This window comes from Salarias fasciatus, chromosome 5 (assembly GCF_902148845.1).
Source record: "Salarias fasciatus chromosome 5, fSalaFa1.1, whole genome shotgun sequence".
In the NCBI taxonomy this organism is placed as follows: Eukaryota; Metazoa; Chordata; class Actinopteri; order Blenniiformes; family Blenniidae; genus Salarias; species Salarias fasciatus.
Window position 1 is genome coordinate 29138812 of NC_043749.1, and position 17575 is coordinate 29156386.

The following is a 17575-nucleotide window of genomic DNA, read 5'->3' on the forward strand; positions in this document are numbered from 1 at the left end:
GTATACCACGGTATGAAAAAGTCAAGGTTTCAAAACCACTAAAATTGTCCGTCATACCGTTCCTGTGGTATGAGCGTTTTTTTTTTTTTTTTTTTTTAATGTGACGTCTAAATCAGGGAGAAAGTAGAGTTCCTTCACGCTGTCTGAAGCTGCAGCCTAAAGCCCCCCTCCCCCCGCGCCTGTTGTGAGTGACGAGCAGGCAGCTCTGCAGGCTGTGTGATGGCTGGAGGAGGCGAGCCTCCAGAACTTTTTCCGCCGTCCAAGTCGGCTGTTTGGGAATAATTCGGCTACCGTGAACGGCCACGGCTTGGAGGAAGAAGGTCGCCCGTCGTACAAAACGTGCTTGAGGACAGTGGCGGGACGAGGAGGCAATACATTGAATATGATAGCGCATCTACGGGAGCACCACCCATCGCTGTATGCTAAATTTAAGGAAAAGTTAATGCTGTCTTGAAATGAACGAGCGTATTAGCGTCTGACATTAGTGAAATGAGTTTGTTACCGAGGCAGATCTTATCTTTTCTTCTTCTCTATCTTTTAGTAACTTTTTTTATATTTTAACTGAGGCAGATATGGTAACTAGCTTGCAGTAAAAAATAAAAGTTATCTACAATTTTCCTCTTTCATCAGTCTTTATTGCTAAGATGGATGGCCAAGCGTTCATAGCGACATCTCTTTTTGATCCTTCGATGTCGGCTCTTCCTAACATTGTGAAGCAGAATTCACCAAGCGTTGTATTGTTCACCCACTAATAGGGAACGTGAGCTGGTTTAGACCGTCGTGAGACAGGTTAGTTTTACCCTACTGATGATGTGTTGCTGCAATAGTAATCCTGGACAGCTAGTTTACTCTCTAACATGACATGAAGAAGAGAGACGCACATGCAGAGCCGGTCTAAGCCATAAGCGGACTAAGCAGCTGCTTAGGGCCCCATGACCATTAGGGGGCCCCCAAGAGCAATTAACTTAAAAAAAGAAAAAAGTAATTTATTATTTTTTCCACGTGTGAGTGATGATGGCTCATATATCATCAAATGTACGTTAATGTACAAAAGAGATAACATGTTAACAGACTAGTTTCCTACTGCCTCTCTGCTCTAAATGTCAGAGCTCCACTGGTAATATGTGCATCCAGCCCTGCAGTGCACACTGCGCATCCAAGGGGCTAGGTGCAGGTTCAACATTATGTCGCAAAAAAGGACATACCCTTCAGGTGCTGAAAAGAGGAAAAGGAAGAAAGAGGAAGAGGAAAAAACAAGATAAAGGTATGTTTGCATGTCTTAGTTGGTTGGTTGGCTGGTTTGGGGTCAAGGAGATTTTTAGAAACTTCCTCAAATTAGTGAAGGCACTGACTAGCCTATTATGGGGTGACAGTAGCTGAGATGGTAGAGCAGGTCATCTTATAACCAGAAGGTTGGCGGTTCAATGCCCGCTCCCGCAGGCGTAAAACTGTCGTTGTGTCCTTGGGCAAGACACTTCACCCACCACGCCTAAGTATGAAAGTTGTGAGAGTGAATGGTTGGTGGTCGGAGGGGCCGATGGTGCAGATTGGCAGCTTTGTTTCTGTCAGTCTACCCCAGGGCAGCTGTGGCTACAGTAGTAGCTTACCACCACCCAGTATGGAGAGAATGTAAAGTGTCTTTGAGTGTCCAGAAAAGTGCTATATAAAACCAATGCATTATTATTATTATTAGCCTGTAATGGCAGTATAGCTAGTTCAAAACTAAATATATTTTCTGGGTTGCTTTTGGGCATCATAAGGTTTTTGACAACTTTCAATACCAAATGTTTAATAACAACTAATGTCAATTACAAACGAGGTGACGTTTGTTGGCAATATGTTTTTGCATTTATGAATTGAGTAAGTTAACTTATAGTTTGAGATATGTTGTTTGCAGTTGTTTGTTGCATAGTAATTTATGTGAGTACATCAACCACCTATTATGCTCATAAGTTGTGTTAAACTTTCTCAGGAGCACTGCTGAAGTATTTTGGAGGAGGTACTGACAGCTCAGGGGCAGTCCACCTCCGCAGGTTCAGCCGAGGCAACTGGATCAGGTGAGGGAAAAACTATCACAATATATATTTAATCTCTCGTCAAATTATCTCATTAAGATCTGCTAATACAAGATATAATTAGCGTAATATATTGTATATTTTACGGTTTACTTATTTAGAAAATAAACAGCATAGTTTAAATATGACATTTAACACGGCTAGCTTTGTACATCGTGGTGAAGAAGGAGCTGAGCCGAAAGGTGAAGCTCTCGATTTACCGGTCAATCTACATTCCCACCCTCATCTATGGTCATGAACTTTGGGTCATGACTGAAAGGACAAGATCCCGGATACAAGCAGCTGAAATGAGCTTCCACCGTATGGTGGCTGTGCTCCCTGAGAGACAGGGTGAGGAGCTCAGTCACCAGGGAGGAGCTCGGAGTAGAGCCGCTACTCCTCCACATCGAGAGGAGCCAGCTGAGGTGGCTCGGGCATCTGGTTAGGATGCCTCCTGGACGCCTCCCTGGGGAGGTGTTCCGGGCATGTCCCACCAGGAGGAGACCCCAGGGAAGACCCAGGACATGCTGGAGAGACTATGTCTCTCAGCTGGCCTGGGAACGCCTTGGGATCCTCCCGGAAGAGCTGGAGGAAGTGTCTGGGGACAGGGAAGTCTTGGCATCCCTGCTGAGACTGCTGCCCCCGCGACCCGGCCCTGGATAAGCGGTAGAAGATGCATGGATGGATGGCTAGCTTTTGTTGTTATTGATTTTCATCTTAGGTCCATCTCCATCCTCCGCCTCATCTGTGACCACTGTCCCCTCTGTTTCTGCTGCAACCTCAGCTCTACCTGGTAAGTTGACAACAAAACAGCCTTTGTAATTACTCAGCGAACTGCAGAACATTCTGAGATTAATAATTTTGTCAAAAAATATTAATTTCCTTACAGGTCCTTCCTCTTTGGTCATCGAGGTTGATGTTTCATCGACTAATTCAGCAACATCCAGTTTGCAGCAGGGATCAGCAGGCCCGCCAGTAGACCCAGCTGAGTGGCCATCTTTCCTGACAGACTCAGAAAGAAAATTTTACTTCATACTGTCTGTTTTTGTACATTTGTTGTTGAAATGTATCTAAAAATAAAATAATAAAGCAGATTGTGTTAATGATTGATTTATTTTGTTGCTTTTAGTTGGCACAGATGACTTTCAGTATCCCACTTAATACTATATCACTTTGAATATTAAGTAAATCTACCCCAGGCTGCTCTTGTTGCTGAATTTCCTTTCATTTCAGATTATAAACCATAAGTAAAACATGCCAGGCTGCTCTTTGAGGTTTTATGCATTGATTCCCGTGTGGCCAGTAGGGGAAGTTGCTGACTTTGCCAAATATTAATTGAAAGAATTTTCTTCAAGTTTGCTGATCTGTTGTCTGCTCCCATGGTCTGTGGATTACAATCCAACTACAACAAAAAGATCTGACATCTAGTTTTGCAAGTGTATTCGTAATGACAGAGTAGATCATGAAATGAGTTATAGTAGTATGTGAATGATCAGTAATAGAGGGCCCCAAACTCAAATTTTGCTCAGGGCCCCATGGAGGCTTGGGTCGGCAGTGCGCACATGTAATGTTTTATTTTGAATGTCTTATTTTTTTTTTTTTTTTAGGACAGAAAAAAAACAGAAACAGAAAAAATAAAAGACTGTTCAATTGAAACGTTTTTTCCTTTTTTTTAAAATACAGACATTCAAAGCACACATTTTCGAGCTGCAATCATAATACCGTGAAACCGTGATATTTTTGCCTAAGGTTATCATACCGTCAGAATCTCATACCGGCCCATGCCTAGTTGGGAGGCACACGTTCCCATGCTCCATTTGGCTGATGGGAAATATTTTCCAAATAAAGTCATTCATTCATTGAGGCAACACAATCATTGTAGCATCGTAGTAAAGATGTCGCCATATTGAGAATTTGAAACCAGATGTAAATATGATTGGTCAAGCCTGGTGCATGACTGCATCATGGGGACAGAGGAGGCGCTGGGATAGGGTGACTTATGCAAAACATTAACTCATCAAATAAAATCCGCAGGTGATTTATATGAAAGTCAGAGTCTGGTCAAGACGACAGGGTTGTATATACGAGGGGGGACCCAAAAGAAACTGGACTGTGGTTATAGAAAAAAAAACCAAGAATGATTTCAGACTTTTGGCCATTATATGTCGCTATAGCATAGCCTTAAAGGGACTTAAGGCAACTTTACAAAATGTACCTCAGTGCTGCCGCGATGGGCGCTGTGGGTAACTGCAACCAACAGCCAAGGCGGCATGGGAGCGCGCACAAACACTTCCGGTGCACGTCAAGCCCTAGCGTAGGCGATGCGTAGGGTGCTATGTACACGGCGTAGGAACGGTGTCGCTGCGACGGGGAAGCATACTAGAGATGCGCTTTTTTTTCCATCCGCAACCGCTTCTTAAAATCTCCATCCGACCTCTATCCGCCCGCACGAACGATTTTTTTTATCAATTTTCAAAACCGAACCCGCCCGCCATCTGCAGAATACTTTTTTAGGAAGATGCCTCCTAAAAAGATTCTATTGAAGATGCCTCTGCTGTTGGCCGGGTCACAGAAAGGGAGCAGGCGCGCAGCAGAGCATGGAGGAAGCGCGCACCGACGTGGCGCACGGGGGAAGGGGGGCTCGAGGTGACGGCAGATGAGGGTCTGTCACCGATGAGGAGTCATCTGGGAACGGGGAGAGTCCGGCGAGGCCCCAACGTCCTCCAGCCAGAGAGGGACCCCAGCATCACCTCAGACCTCCACACAGTTACAGATAAACCGCCTGCATGCGGCGCGTCTCACCTGCCGGCCGACACTGCAGTGAGACGCTGATTGCCCTTGAAAAGGAAAAGCTGCGTTGTACTCTGAGCATGCTGAATGTACGGTAAGGTTAAATTGTAAATGCCATGATTATGCACACTTTTGCTTGTAATTGTATCACTTGTTTCTTTCAGTGGTTCTGTCTGATGTCACTGCACTACTGATGTCCCGCCGGACATTTATCATAAGTTTGTATTGTTATTCTAACTGTGCTGCAAAATAAACAAGTTAATTTTGCAGTTAATAAATTAATTAACCATTGTTTTTGTTTGTTTCTTCACGTTTTGAATATTATTAAAAAATGTTTTTATTTGAGTGCTTCAACCGCAGCCCGCCCAAATGTAATTAAAATCTTAATTTTTCGACACGTCATCCGCCCGATCCGCAGTTATCCGCGGATGCAACCGCAATCCGCGCATCTCTAAAGCATACTGAGGCTTTTATAGAGTGTCCGTCTTCACTGCACCTACCAGGGATGCAGTGTTTGAGTCCGTGTCAATGGCGGCCACGTTCTTCCTGTTCGGCAATGCGCATACAGCGTCAATTTACGTCACATCCCCACGATTGCGCAGGAAATTCGGACCCCAAACTGCAGCAAAATTATTTGGCACACAGCCTGTTAAGGCAACAGACAGATACGCAGATTGGCCTGTTATTTTAGGTTTTTAATGCTTCGCGGTCCATTAGCATTGAATAAACTGGAAATGCATGTGTAGTTTTTCACAAATCTTGCCTTAAAGGTGCTGTAGGCAGGATTCTGCAACTCCGCCATCTTGCTTAGGTTTACCTAAGCAAGATGGCGATTTGACCCATCTAAGATGGTGATTTGAAACCCAGCACAGCCAATCCTGTCCTGTTTTCTCTGACATCACGCCCTCACGCAAGTTAAGCCCCTCCCACAAGAACGTGTGACTAACGCCCCTCGACCAATCACGGTTAGAGCCTCAGGGGCTCTTCTGATTGGTCAAAGATACCTGGAGCTGTGGAGATTCTTTTTCAGCTCAAAACAGAGACAGATGGAAACGCTGTGCCCTCGCGGTAGTGCAGTTATGCTACACTCCTAAAGGATTATCAATGGGAACATTTAATCCAAAGAAAACACAGAAAAATTAGCAGTGACTAGCAAAATCCTGCCTACAGCACCTTTAAGTCCCTTTAAGCATAACCCCTAAATTCCACTGCGTGCGTTTGTGCTGCGCGCTGCTCCGCTTTGTCAAAACCCACAGCATGCACTTTGCTCCGTTGCGTCTCTGTTCCACGCGGCTGGAGAAACAGAGAAGCGCATGCGCTATTTAGCATCGACCTCCAAAAGTTGAGCAATCTGGGCCACACTTGCATTTTTCCCTGTACATCCGTGTAGAAAGGATGACTGGGGTCATATAAAATTTTAGGATTATCCACTTCCAATATCAGCATCTCTTCATCCATGGTTGTTGTGCTTCAACACGCTGAATTTCGTGCGACAGGATGTTGACATTCGGGCCATTCAGAATAAAATACATACATGGTCCTGAATATGTATTTTGTAGAAAACACGAAATTTATGGACAATAGCCTGCAAATGGGCCATATATGCAGCTGTTTAAACATTCAGAAACGTTCAACTATGGCTTGATTACAGTTAGGGGTCACCATGGACCTCCTCGGCTCACCCTCACTGCGTCCGTCAGTGGCGGCTGGTCCAAAATGACGACGTTGGAGGTGGCGGCCCACCACACATCTTCGCCGAGGGGGTCCAGTGATGTGAACAAATTGCGCAACAGCGAGTTGTCTAAAGAGCTCCGTGGCAGACTACCAGCGGCCCGCCCAGCCGGTGTTGTGGATTAACTAGTTCCCATGTTAACAAGTGACAGATTTCTGTCAACACACACTGGTAACAGCAGATGTTGAAATAAGACTCACAAAAGGCTCTTAACTTATAAATTTACAGTAAGTGTAGATAACCGAGGTTCGCCAGAACATCTGCAAGTTTCAGTCAGTTTTTCAACATCAGTTGGTCACAAGTTAACATGGACACCAGTTAATTTGAAACATCAGCAACATTTTTTCCTGTTTGTCACTTTGTATGTTTAACAGATGTGCCTCCCCCTGACCGGGTGTGATCTCAAGATGTGTTTATGAAGATGCTTTCCCAGCCACAAAGGGGTTGAGGTGCGTTGGGTTTGTTCATAGAATGGATGTCATAAAATGTTGGTCTGCTTTGCAGAACTTCAGAACTCGCACTGAACTTGTGACTGCAGATTTTTCTTGTTGCTGCAGCTGGAATACAAGAATGAAGGAACCCATCGCTGGTGCATGTATTTAATAGAATTTCCACAACACAATGACAGGAGTATTGTGGTTGCCAGGGGCTGATCCTCAACCCGAAAGGAGGTTGATCCGCATCACAGTTTTTTTTTTTTTTTAATTCTTTTTTTTTTTAAACGGAGGGAGTTGCAGCTTTTTTTGTCCACAAATCAATTTCTGTGCCTTAAAAACTTGTTTGTTTTTCAAAAGATATTTATTGATAATTTATTTTTGATTCAGACCTGTGTATTCACACTGCAGGAACAATTTTGTTCCTCTTCTGTTGTAAATAATCATTCACTCTGTCTGCCTGCATTTATCTATTAAATCACAAAATTAATGGAATTCCTTTTCAAATGTCTTGATTATGACATATTGCCATAACAAGAATGATAAAGGATGATAAATTAACTAATTTCTTGGAGCAAAGGAAAAAGACAGTAGACTTCTTAAAAAGTTTACAAAATTTATATTGAAAAGTGTGTGTGTGTGTGTGTGTGTGTGTGTGTGTGTGTGCGTGCGTCCGTTCTTATATTTCTATCCTTGTCGGGGCCAAATGTCCCCACAAGGATAGCAAAACGTGGAACGACGTGCCTTGTGGGGACCTTTTTCCGGTCCTAAGTAGGAGAAACAGTGTTTTCTTGACCATGTTGTTGTTACTGAAAAAAGTAAAAGTGCAAAAACATTTCTTTAGGGTTAGGCTTTGTTGTGGTGTGGGTTAGGGTTAGGGTAAGGGTCAGGGTTAGGGGCTAGACATGAATGGGAGTCAATGGACGGTCCCCACAAGGATAGAAATACAAGACTGTGCGTGCCCCCCTCCTAGATTTTGGTTCAGTCTAGCCTAGGGATTGGTTAATTAGGCCTGAGCTGGATGTATTTAAGGAGGACCATGGTTAAGGAGAGGGGAAGAGCTCCTGTGAGGCTGACAGCCTGGAGAGGCCGCAGTCAACAGCCTGTTGTGAGGGTGTGTGACTTTGAAACTGCAAATAAACAGAAGAATTTGCAAGGAACCTCTGAACGTCCACCTCGTTTCGCTACAAAACCTCTTCCAACCTGATCCAAGCAAGCTGATCCCAAGTCAGGGTGACCACTCGGCCCGTTACAGATCCTCCTGCACACCCAACACTGTCTGCACGGTGCGGCCCCCACCGACCTCACTGAACCGCTCACATCACGCACCTCTGCCCGGACCCGGTCAGGCCAGCTGCACCGTCTGGTTCAGCCCAGGACACGAACCATGGGTGTGCACCATGGGTGCGCACCCTGAACTACGGAAGCCGCGGCAGACCAAGCCAGACGCTTGCGCGCTTTCAGCGACTGCTTTTCTAAATAGCAAGCGTAGAAGAAGAAGTTCCGCTGTTTATATTCTGCTCTGAGTGACCGAGCTGTGGACAATCACAAAAGTGATTGGCTACTGTTTTAAAGCTTTGACTTCGGTGTCCTGCTGAAAGAGCGCAAGCGTCTGGCTTGGTCTGCCGCGGCTTCCGTAGTGCAGGGAGCGCGTGCAGACGTGCACTGGGGCAGTACAAGAGAGCACTGTTTAGGCTCTTAAAATGTACTAAATGACCTCGTTAAGAACTAATTATGGACGTTACCAGCTCAGGACCCTTGGATTCCAGCGGATGAGCAGTATGAAGGAAAATGGGCACGTTTTGTGGACTTTATGGATCTTTTTTTCTTTCGGGCTCTGTCGGTCCCTGTTTGTTGACAACGAAAATCCCCCAAGATCTCCAGCTGCATTTGAGACATCAAAACAGTGCTCCAGAGTGTTTCTCAGCATGAGGGTGAGTAGAAAATGAGGCCAAATCGTTTTTTGGGTGGAGTATTCCTTTAACCTCTCCTCCTTGCTTAGTAAAAGTCTCAAGCAGAATCGACGTTTACCACCATGAAGGTCCTTCAAACATTGTATGAAAGTCTGGTTACATTTTTATTTTTGTCCTTTGTAATCCAACTGTTTCCACATCTCTCACTGATGCATTTTTACAGAAAAAGAAAGACAAGCTCAAGCAGCAGGTTTGCAATGATCGGAGTTTATGTGTGTGAGTCAGTTAGGTTGGGAAGCTGGAGGCTCAGCAGAACCCAGATCCCCTGGGTTTTTAACGTTGGGCGCCACCTACAATACAACAATGCACTGTCAATGCGATTTTAACTTGCATTAAAAAAATTCACATTGCAAACACTTATTTTATCTACCTCAGCGTATGGCTCTGCAGGGACAACAGATGCTGCTTGGAAAAGGGGCGGAGCCTGAGGGGTGACTGGACCTTCTACAGCTTGAACAAAGACTTGCGGCTCCTGGAAGATGAAAAACACAGAATGTCACTGAGGCCCCGTTTACATGAGAAGGTTTCAAGTGTTTCACTTTGGAAAAACGTTTACACTGAAACATTTTTAAAACATCAATTTCTCCTGAAACGACAGAAACATTGGAAATGAGGTTGTTTTTCATGTTGGGCCATGAGTTGGTGCTGTTGTCTGTTTATATGGTGAAGCCACACACACAGACTGAAGGACGGGTAATAAATATGGTAAAACAACACGAACACAGATCAACAGTGAGGAGCGGACTCACCTCTGTGCAGCAGCAGGAGCAGCAGTCGCAGGTTGCATGACAGGCGTATCCTGCCACGGTGATAGAAATAATGAGCTCCAGTAACTGGAACATAGCCAGCACGACCAAATAGCCACCATAGCAATCCTGAAGACAGATTTAGTTAGTATCTGCACACAGGGAATTGTAGCTGCATGGATACAAGTCATACTGAAAAGATTTTTTTCACACTGTGGAGTAAAAGTAAAGTCTAACAGGAGATTTGAGCGCAGACTAAAGTTTTTTTTATTGAAACACACAGGTCAGGGCCATGTTTAGCTATAGCATTCTAATAACTTGACTGAAGCTGGAGTTGAGTGTCTCTAAAATATGAGCAGGAAAACTATGGTTATCCAGATGTCCTGGTCAAAACCCCTGAAAGGAGGAACACTATCTAATAAAGTTGACTTATATCCTCTTGGCACGGGACGAGAATACCTCTGGACCTCTGGTAATTTGTGACTTTCCCCCTGACGTCTGTGTTTCTTTCATTGCATTGGCACGGGACAAGAGAACTCTATGTTTACCTGGAATTCACAGACATTACAGCCAGATATGATCCCAGATGGATGCGTCCATTGTGGTCAACATATTGTTTTAATATATTTCTATTGTGCAGAATTGTTGGATCTTTAGACTCACTAACACAGAAGCCCTAAAAATGCTTTTAATTTCTCAACCTTTTTGTCGTGATCATGATTGATTTGTGCGTCCATCGTGGATGGGTCCCATCTCTAAAAGATGCATTTCAGGACAAATTCGGGTCAGAATATTGCTTCATTACAATTTTTTATTATATAGACATAATTAAATACTTATGTTCTCCTTTTTTCCGTGAACAACATGTTGCGCTGCCACGGCCCACAGACAGAGGAGAGGAAGGTTATTTCTGTTTCTTTGTGCTGCTGCACAATTGTGGTTTAGAGTTATGATGAACACTCATGAAAGACTGTCCTGTACCATGAACGATCACTCACCAGTGGCTTGAGTGTATGCATCCTGACCACCCATGACCAAAACGCACTTCTCCAATACTTTACAAAGATGCGGTTTGGCCTGGGGTCACAGCGCCTATTTTCAGTTTCTCACAATTTTTTGTGTATGAAGGCAGCTCATTGGCTGAGAGGGGGCCAATGCGAGTCCCCATGCGTGACGTGCAATAACACGCGACGGACCCGGGTATGTCAACAAACAAGAGGCGCCGTAGTCGCGCGGTGCGGCGCTGCACGCTGCATTTGGGGATTTAAACTAAATTAACGAAATTAAATTTAAATGGTTCAAAACTGTAGAAAGAGCAGACGCAAAAACACGATCGCCGTAGTCCGCCATGTTGAATGTTATGAACTGGGGAGTTCCGTCTGCTCAGAGTGACGCATGAGAGAGGCCGTGCTGTAATTGGACCGCTGCCTTATGGGGCAGTAAGTTACTGGCTAATGCTCCGGGTCCAGTCCTTTCGGCATCCAAGCAGCATGTGACGGATGTAGAAGGGACCTGGCTGGTCAGGCTGTGCATAGTAGATACTTATGATGTCCGCATACCCCCAACAGAAAAAAAACCAAAAAGAAAAACTCAAGACTAAAGGATAACTAGAAAATACCAGAGGAATTTTTCACTTTGTGCCTGCTGTGAGCATGTGTGTGTGTTTGTGTAACTCCTCCATATTAACTGTGAGCTCTGAGCTGAGATCAGGCATGACAGAGAATTAGCAGATGTGTGTGTGTGCTGTACCCAGCAGCCATGACAGTGATTCAGCAGTGTTTCATCCACTTTGTATGATTAAAGAAATGTTTCTCGAGAACCGAGAGTTGAAATTGAAATATTCCTTTTCACTGAGTGTCAGAAGCCGTTCATGGAATGATCCTTAAATTTTCCTGTCTGTAGGGTCAGCCACAGCGAGTTTGTAAAATGTGTGAACTTTTGGATTTGAGTGAGAAAATCTCTCTTCAAAATGAATTGGAGCAGAGGGGATAAAATTCTGCACTCTCCTCAAACAAATGTATCTGGAGAGAAAACCGCTTGAGATAGAAGAAAAATACAGCATTGTGAGAATCACAAGGAAAATACCGACGTTTTGATGAATAATTTGTTAAGATTGAGCCAAAAATGTGGCCATACAGAAGAGAGAAGGAATTTTTTGGGAGTTTAAATCGAAAGCCTCTCACACTCTAACTGACACTCTCAAACTCTAAGCCTCTCCAATACAAACCTCTTATAAACTCAAAAAATGGCTAAAATTTGCACGGAACCTGGAAGCACACAGTTTAAATTTGGTAGAAGATACTGAAATGAGGTTTTCAAATTTGGTTAGAGGAAAAAAATGACAGCATTTTGATATTATAATTACATTTCTAAATCAAAGTATGAAGAGGCACGATAGACTTGTTCGGGGATGAATTTTGACATTTTTTTCAGTCGGCCCTCATCTGCTTACATGGGGAAAAAGTACCTGTTTTTTCAGAATTTTCATCGAATTTATTGCCTGGAACAACGAGAAAAGTCACAGCACACTATTCACAAATTTTCCGCATGTTTTGATTGATGTGCTTTTCGTGGTGCTGCGCCAAATGGTGCAAGGCGAAGTTACGTGCCAAAGTTTTGCCAAAAGCCCTTCGCCAAGGTGAATAGTCTTTCTTGTTTTCTTGTTTTTTTTTTACCTTTCTGTAGACAGTAATCTTTCTGCCTTGCCAGAGTCAGGCACACAGAGTAAACCAATGTTGTATAATTATATAGTATTCTTCACATCATGCTTATTATATTATGTTATTTAGTATCATTCACATTATGCGTGTCTCTGTTAGATATAGTGTGCTTGTGTACACAGGAGTGGAAAAGACGAGGTATTCTTTTTATGTTTTCTTGTCTGCCATTTTTCATGTTTATGGCAGCCTCCTGGCAACTGGACAGTCTGTTTTATTTGTTCTAAAGCTAAAACTACATGTGACTTTGCCTCTCTGCTTCCCTCTTACTCAAATGTGGCTCATTTGACAAGGAATGGAATATTATGTGAATTGTTGAACAACATCTGGCATTTGTGAAGGATGGATGGAGAATTAGTGGGTCCTGATTAGGACTCAGAAGGCACCTTATTTGTAAGGGTGGGAGAGAGGGACTTGACGAAGTGTTTTGTAGTATGCAACTGTGCTTTTAGATGCCTATAGTCACCATGGAGTGTCATGGAGTGTTACGCAGTGTTTTACGGCATGTCTTGACGAAGAGTCATGTTAGATGTAGTGTATTCCCAGAAAATAGTATAAAAGGATGGGGCTGAAAGCGGTCATTATGCCAGTTTCAGACGGTCACGCTGGTTGCCAGCAGGTTTAGTAATAAAGCTCTCTATTTTGCATTCTGACTCCGACTCTGCCTGATTTTTTCGAAGAAAACCACGATTGAAGACTTCAAGAACCAAGAGTGGATATATTTGAAGATTTTAAGATTTTTCTGGACAATGTGTTTGTGGGGTTTTTTTCCATTGCAACTAGCCTAGGATACTTTTTAAATAAAAATCCATGACACCAACAAGGTAAATGCTTCTGTTTCTCTCAATAAGCTGTAATAAAAGAACAGATAAACAGCTTGGAGGGCCGGAATAATTGACATAAAAATGCAGGCACTCTGCATTATCAGGATAAATTATAATTCTAAGGGACAGGACAGATAGTTTTTGATTTACGTGATCATAACTCTGAACCTGAAATGTGCCAAAGCACAAAGAAATGCAGATATAAACTACAGTCATGTCTGTGTGTGTGTGCTGATCAGTCAGCGCAGGTGGAGCAGGTGGAGCAGGTGGAGCCAGAGCATCAATTAGGGACCGAACCACTGCTGGTTCTGCGTGTCATCCAGATCAATATCCTCCTAAATCATTCCTATTACGGCCTCCAGAACACTACACAATACGTCCAGAATTGTCATCCCAGAATAATGGGAGAAAGATGGAGATTATCCTTGCCTCTCTCCCCCCAAAGTTACTGACTTGGCACAGGACTGGAGTAAAATCACTGACGTCCTGCATAATAAATACAAATCACCAGAGGTCTCTAGGTAATTCAAGTCGCATGCAAATAGGGCTTTGGTGCCAAAAGATTGATGCTGGAGTTAATACAGACATGTTTTAAATCACAATTAGAGTTATTACGCGATAACTGAAGAAACTGATGAAGCTCAAGAAGGCCATGATAACAAGATCAAATGCACACAGGAAAGCACCAGCTGCAGCAGTCATTGCTGCAATAATGTTGAATGCCAGACAAGTGTTGATCTGGAGACAGAAGAGAGTCACAACATTAGAAGTTTGACAAAATCTAATGAAATATTTAAAATCTTTAGTTGACAAAGACAAAAAAGTGTCCTGTTTTTGAGCGACAATACTGGTGTTTTAAAGTCGTTATAACTCAAAGAAAACTCATCTATTGCAGGATAAATGCCCTTTACAGACTCAAACCACATTGCACCCACACAAATCACCCTTCACATGCTTTGTCTCTGACCAAGTAGTAATTTCTGATTGATTGCTGACTTCCACATATAACATAATATCAATAACATTTCAACAGATAAAATGGCATAAGCTGTCAAATTTCCTTGTATGGGCAATTGTACTTGACAATAAAATCTGACTGTGATTCTCATTCTGATTCTGAAAGAATAAGTAATAGATCCAAACACAGTATGGGGTATTTTCACAGCTTCACTACTTCCTGAAAATAACTGTGCACATTCATTTCCTGTCTTGCATTATTGGCCAAACTGATTAATCCAGGTGTGTCTGGTTTAGACTGCTGCAACAAGACACACCTGGATTTATCATTTTGGCCAATAATGCAAGACAGGAAATGAATGTGCACAGTTAATTTCAGGAAGTAGTAGAGCTGTGAAAATGGCCCATTACGCATGTTTGGGTGAACCACACGTTTGCTATTGTGTTTCAATCTTTGACTTATCAACCACATTTGGTCGTCCATTGCTAAGGTAAAATTTCTATTATTAATTGTGCGTGAATACAGTCTGTTCCTTAAGACCAATATTATTTTACATTTATGAGATGTGATTCTACATTAATAAGGGTGAGTTGTCTTGAAACGGTTGGTAGAACCTTTGGCATTGGGACCGCCTGCCCCCAGCTGCCCTTTGTGAATGGACTTCTGGACCCGTTTCAGATGGGATACAGTCAGGCCGGCACTAATCCAAGTCGGCCCTGGCCAACTTGGCACCGCCCCAGGGATACAGTCAAGTCGGCATCAAGCCAAGTCGGCCTCATGGGGGGGGGGGCTCTCAAGTGGCCGAGTTGGTCGGTGCCGACTTGACTGTAAGCTGCTTAACAAGTTGGCCAAAAGCCTCTTTTTTTTTTTTTTTTTAATCACGATGCCGACTGCGGCACGACGATTTGCACATTTTTTTCGTGTGCTTCTCCTCACGTAGCAGGCGGGGGACTGGAGGACAAACTGTGTGATTATGGTAACTGACAGGTTAGAGGTGGAGAATGGACCTGGAGTTTCATGCTTGACGTTCTGTTTGAACTTTAACTGTTCCTCACCATGGACGGGACCAAGCCACAGACCAAGACCCGCAAACGTGACAACAAAATGTCCAGGAAAAACATCCATACTGCTTACCGCACTTGCCTCGGGCTGCAACACGGCCAGGAAGTGCTCTCATCCCCAGCTTTTTGTCAGCATTGTGCTCGTCTTTCTCTTGAAACTCACCAATGCAGACAAGCACGGCAAGCTAGTCTGTCAGACGTGGATCCTGTGATGGGAGCAACCATTCCCCCAACTCAGGAATCTCTGAGCTCCTGTGCAGACTCCATTTCCATGGAAGCCAGTTGATGAGAACTGCTGGACGCTGAAGCCCCTGCCGATGACGACGGTGTCAGCCCGATGATGGAGCAGTACAACATCAGGGTGGAGCACCGCCAGTCCGGGGAGGAGCCTGTCAGCCTCGGTTCCAAAGAGGATGCCAGCCGTTTAACTCCCCTCCGACTGCTAAGTCGATGGCTGAAGATGACATGTGCAGCGGATCACCAAACCCAGCTGCCCAGAACACACTTGTGCAGTTGCACTGAGGGCCTCAAGGAGGAGCTATTGCTTGGCCTGTGAGGAAGGGGGCCAGTGCATCTACTGTAAGAAGCAGAGTTGCTTTGCTGCTAACCAGCCCTGTCCAGCCCAGCACTGGAGCCGGGTCCCCACTCAGCTTACAGCCTGCTAGTGGCCTGAGCCCAGCAATGGTGGGCATGTGGAACAACAGACTGGCGTCCACTCATCTACAGTTTAACATGATGCTGCAGTCGCTGGCTCAGGGGGCAAAAAAGCTCATGTTTTGCTTGAAGAAATTACTGTGCTGCTAAACAAAGGAGCCATTCGAATAGTACCACTGGAACAGAGCCAGAAAGATTCTATTCACAATATTTCCTGGTCCCAGAAAAGGGCGGGGGGTTACGGCCGATGTTGGATCCATGTTGTGTGAACAAATTGATAAGACAGCACGACAATGATTTTCAGTTCCGGTCCTCGAGGGCAGGTGTCCTGCAAGTTTTTTCTCTCTCCCTGCTTCAGCACACCTCAGTCTGATGTTGATGTCTTCATCATGGTTGTAAAAAAACACAGTAACAAGCCCTCATTGCAATCAGGTGTGTTGCAGCTGCGAGAGACCTCAGACAGGCAGGACACCCGTCCTCTAGGACTGCAGTTGAAGACCCCTGGCTGAAGGTTTATAACCAGGCATCATCATGTTGCCCTTTAAATTGGACTAATAAGAAAACTCGAAAGTTCTTTTCTCAAATGCAAATATCAGGGTCACTCACCAGACGACTCGGATCCTTCTCAGCAGCCACTGTCACAACTCCAGATGTGATGTACTGCAAGAACATTTATCAAATGAAACATTTTTACAATCAGATTTGGAATAATCAAAAACAACCAAACCACAGCCCTTTCTTAATGACAAAAAGGATTTTGTCAGCATTGGTGATCATGGTTTCAATAACACAGTTCATACCGCACGGGCGATTTTGGTGAAATCTCAGCCTCCGCAACTATTGGGAGAAGAGAATTCACTCCAAATCTTCCTAATCGTTGCAATTCCAGGTTCCTTTTTTTTTTTTTTTTTTTTTTTTTTTTTAATGTTTGTTCTCACACGCACACGACTGCCGACACGGCACACGCAGGGCTCATGGGACTGGTGCGTGGCTGGCATTACATCATCCCAATGCAATGACCGCTCACCAGACACCAACCGCCCACACACCACCTATACACCGCCCGCTCACCAATCTCTTTCCCACGGTGGCTGATCGGTCGACGCTGTTTGCCAATTTTTTCACAAAGTGATGCATTTGTGAACGTTCCTCTTTTTCGTGCTGTGGCTGCTCACTGTCCACGCACGAGTCCGCGTGTCACCCCCGCCTCCACTCACAGCGAGAGGTGGAGAGCAAATCCGCACGCCCCCCCCAACCGTCTCCGGTGGAAGCAAGAGGGGAGAGACCTTGAGACCAGGCGGGACAAAACACGCCCACTCACTCAATTCAATTCAATTCAGCTTTATTTATGAAGTGCCAATTACAGCATAATCGTTTCTAGATGCTTTTACAGAGAAAACCCAACAGATCCACATGAGCAAGCATAAGCGACTGTGGAAAGGAAAAACTCCCTTTTAACAGGAAGAACCCTGCAGAACCAGGCTCAGAGGTGGCAGCTTTCTGCTGTTCTGATTGGGGTGAGGGGACAGAAAGAGAAGGAGACTGGACAGACAATTTCTTGTATCTCCATACATTTCATGTATAAACAGAGAGTACATAGGCTACAGGAGTAACAATCATCAATGACATGTA

General features: G+C 44.2%; 1 long non-coding RNA gene across 1 annotated transcript; it reads right to left on the bottom strand.

Annotated features, from left to right (window-relative positions):
* Window positions 1-9116: 9116 nt before the first annotated feature.
* Window positions 9117-16598, bottom strand: LOC115389351 (uncharacterized). Its single transcript, XR_003931581.1, has 5 exons — window positions 16550-16598; window positions 13886-14008; window positions 9733-9858; window positions 9354-9455; window positions 9117-9273 (listed from the first exon to the last, which is right to left on the bottom strand). It is a non-coding gene; the product is annotated as an uncharacterized LOC115389351 (long non-coding RNA).
* Between the last annotated feature and the right edge of the window lie 977 nt (window positions 16599-17575).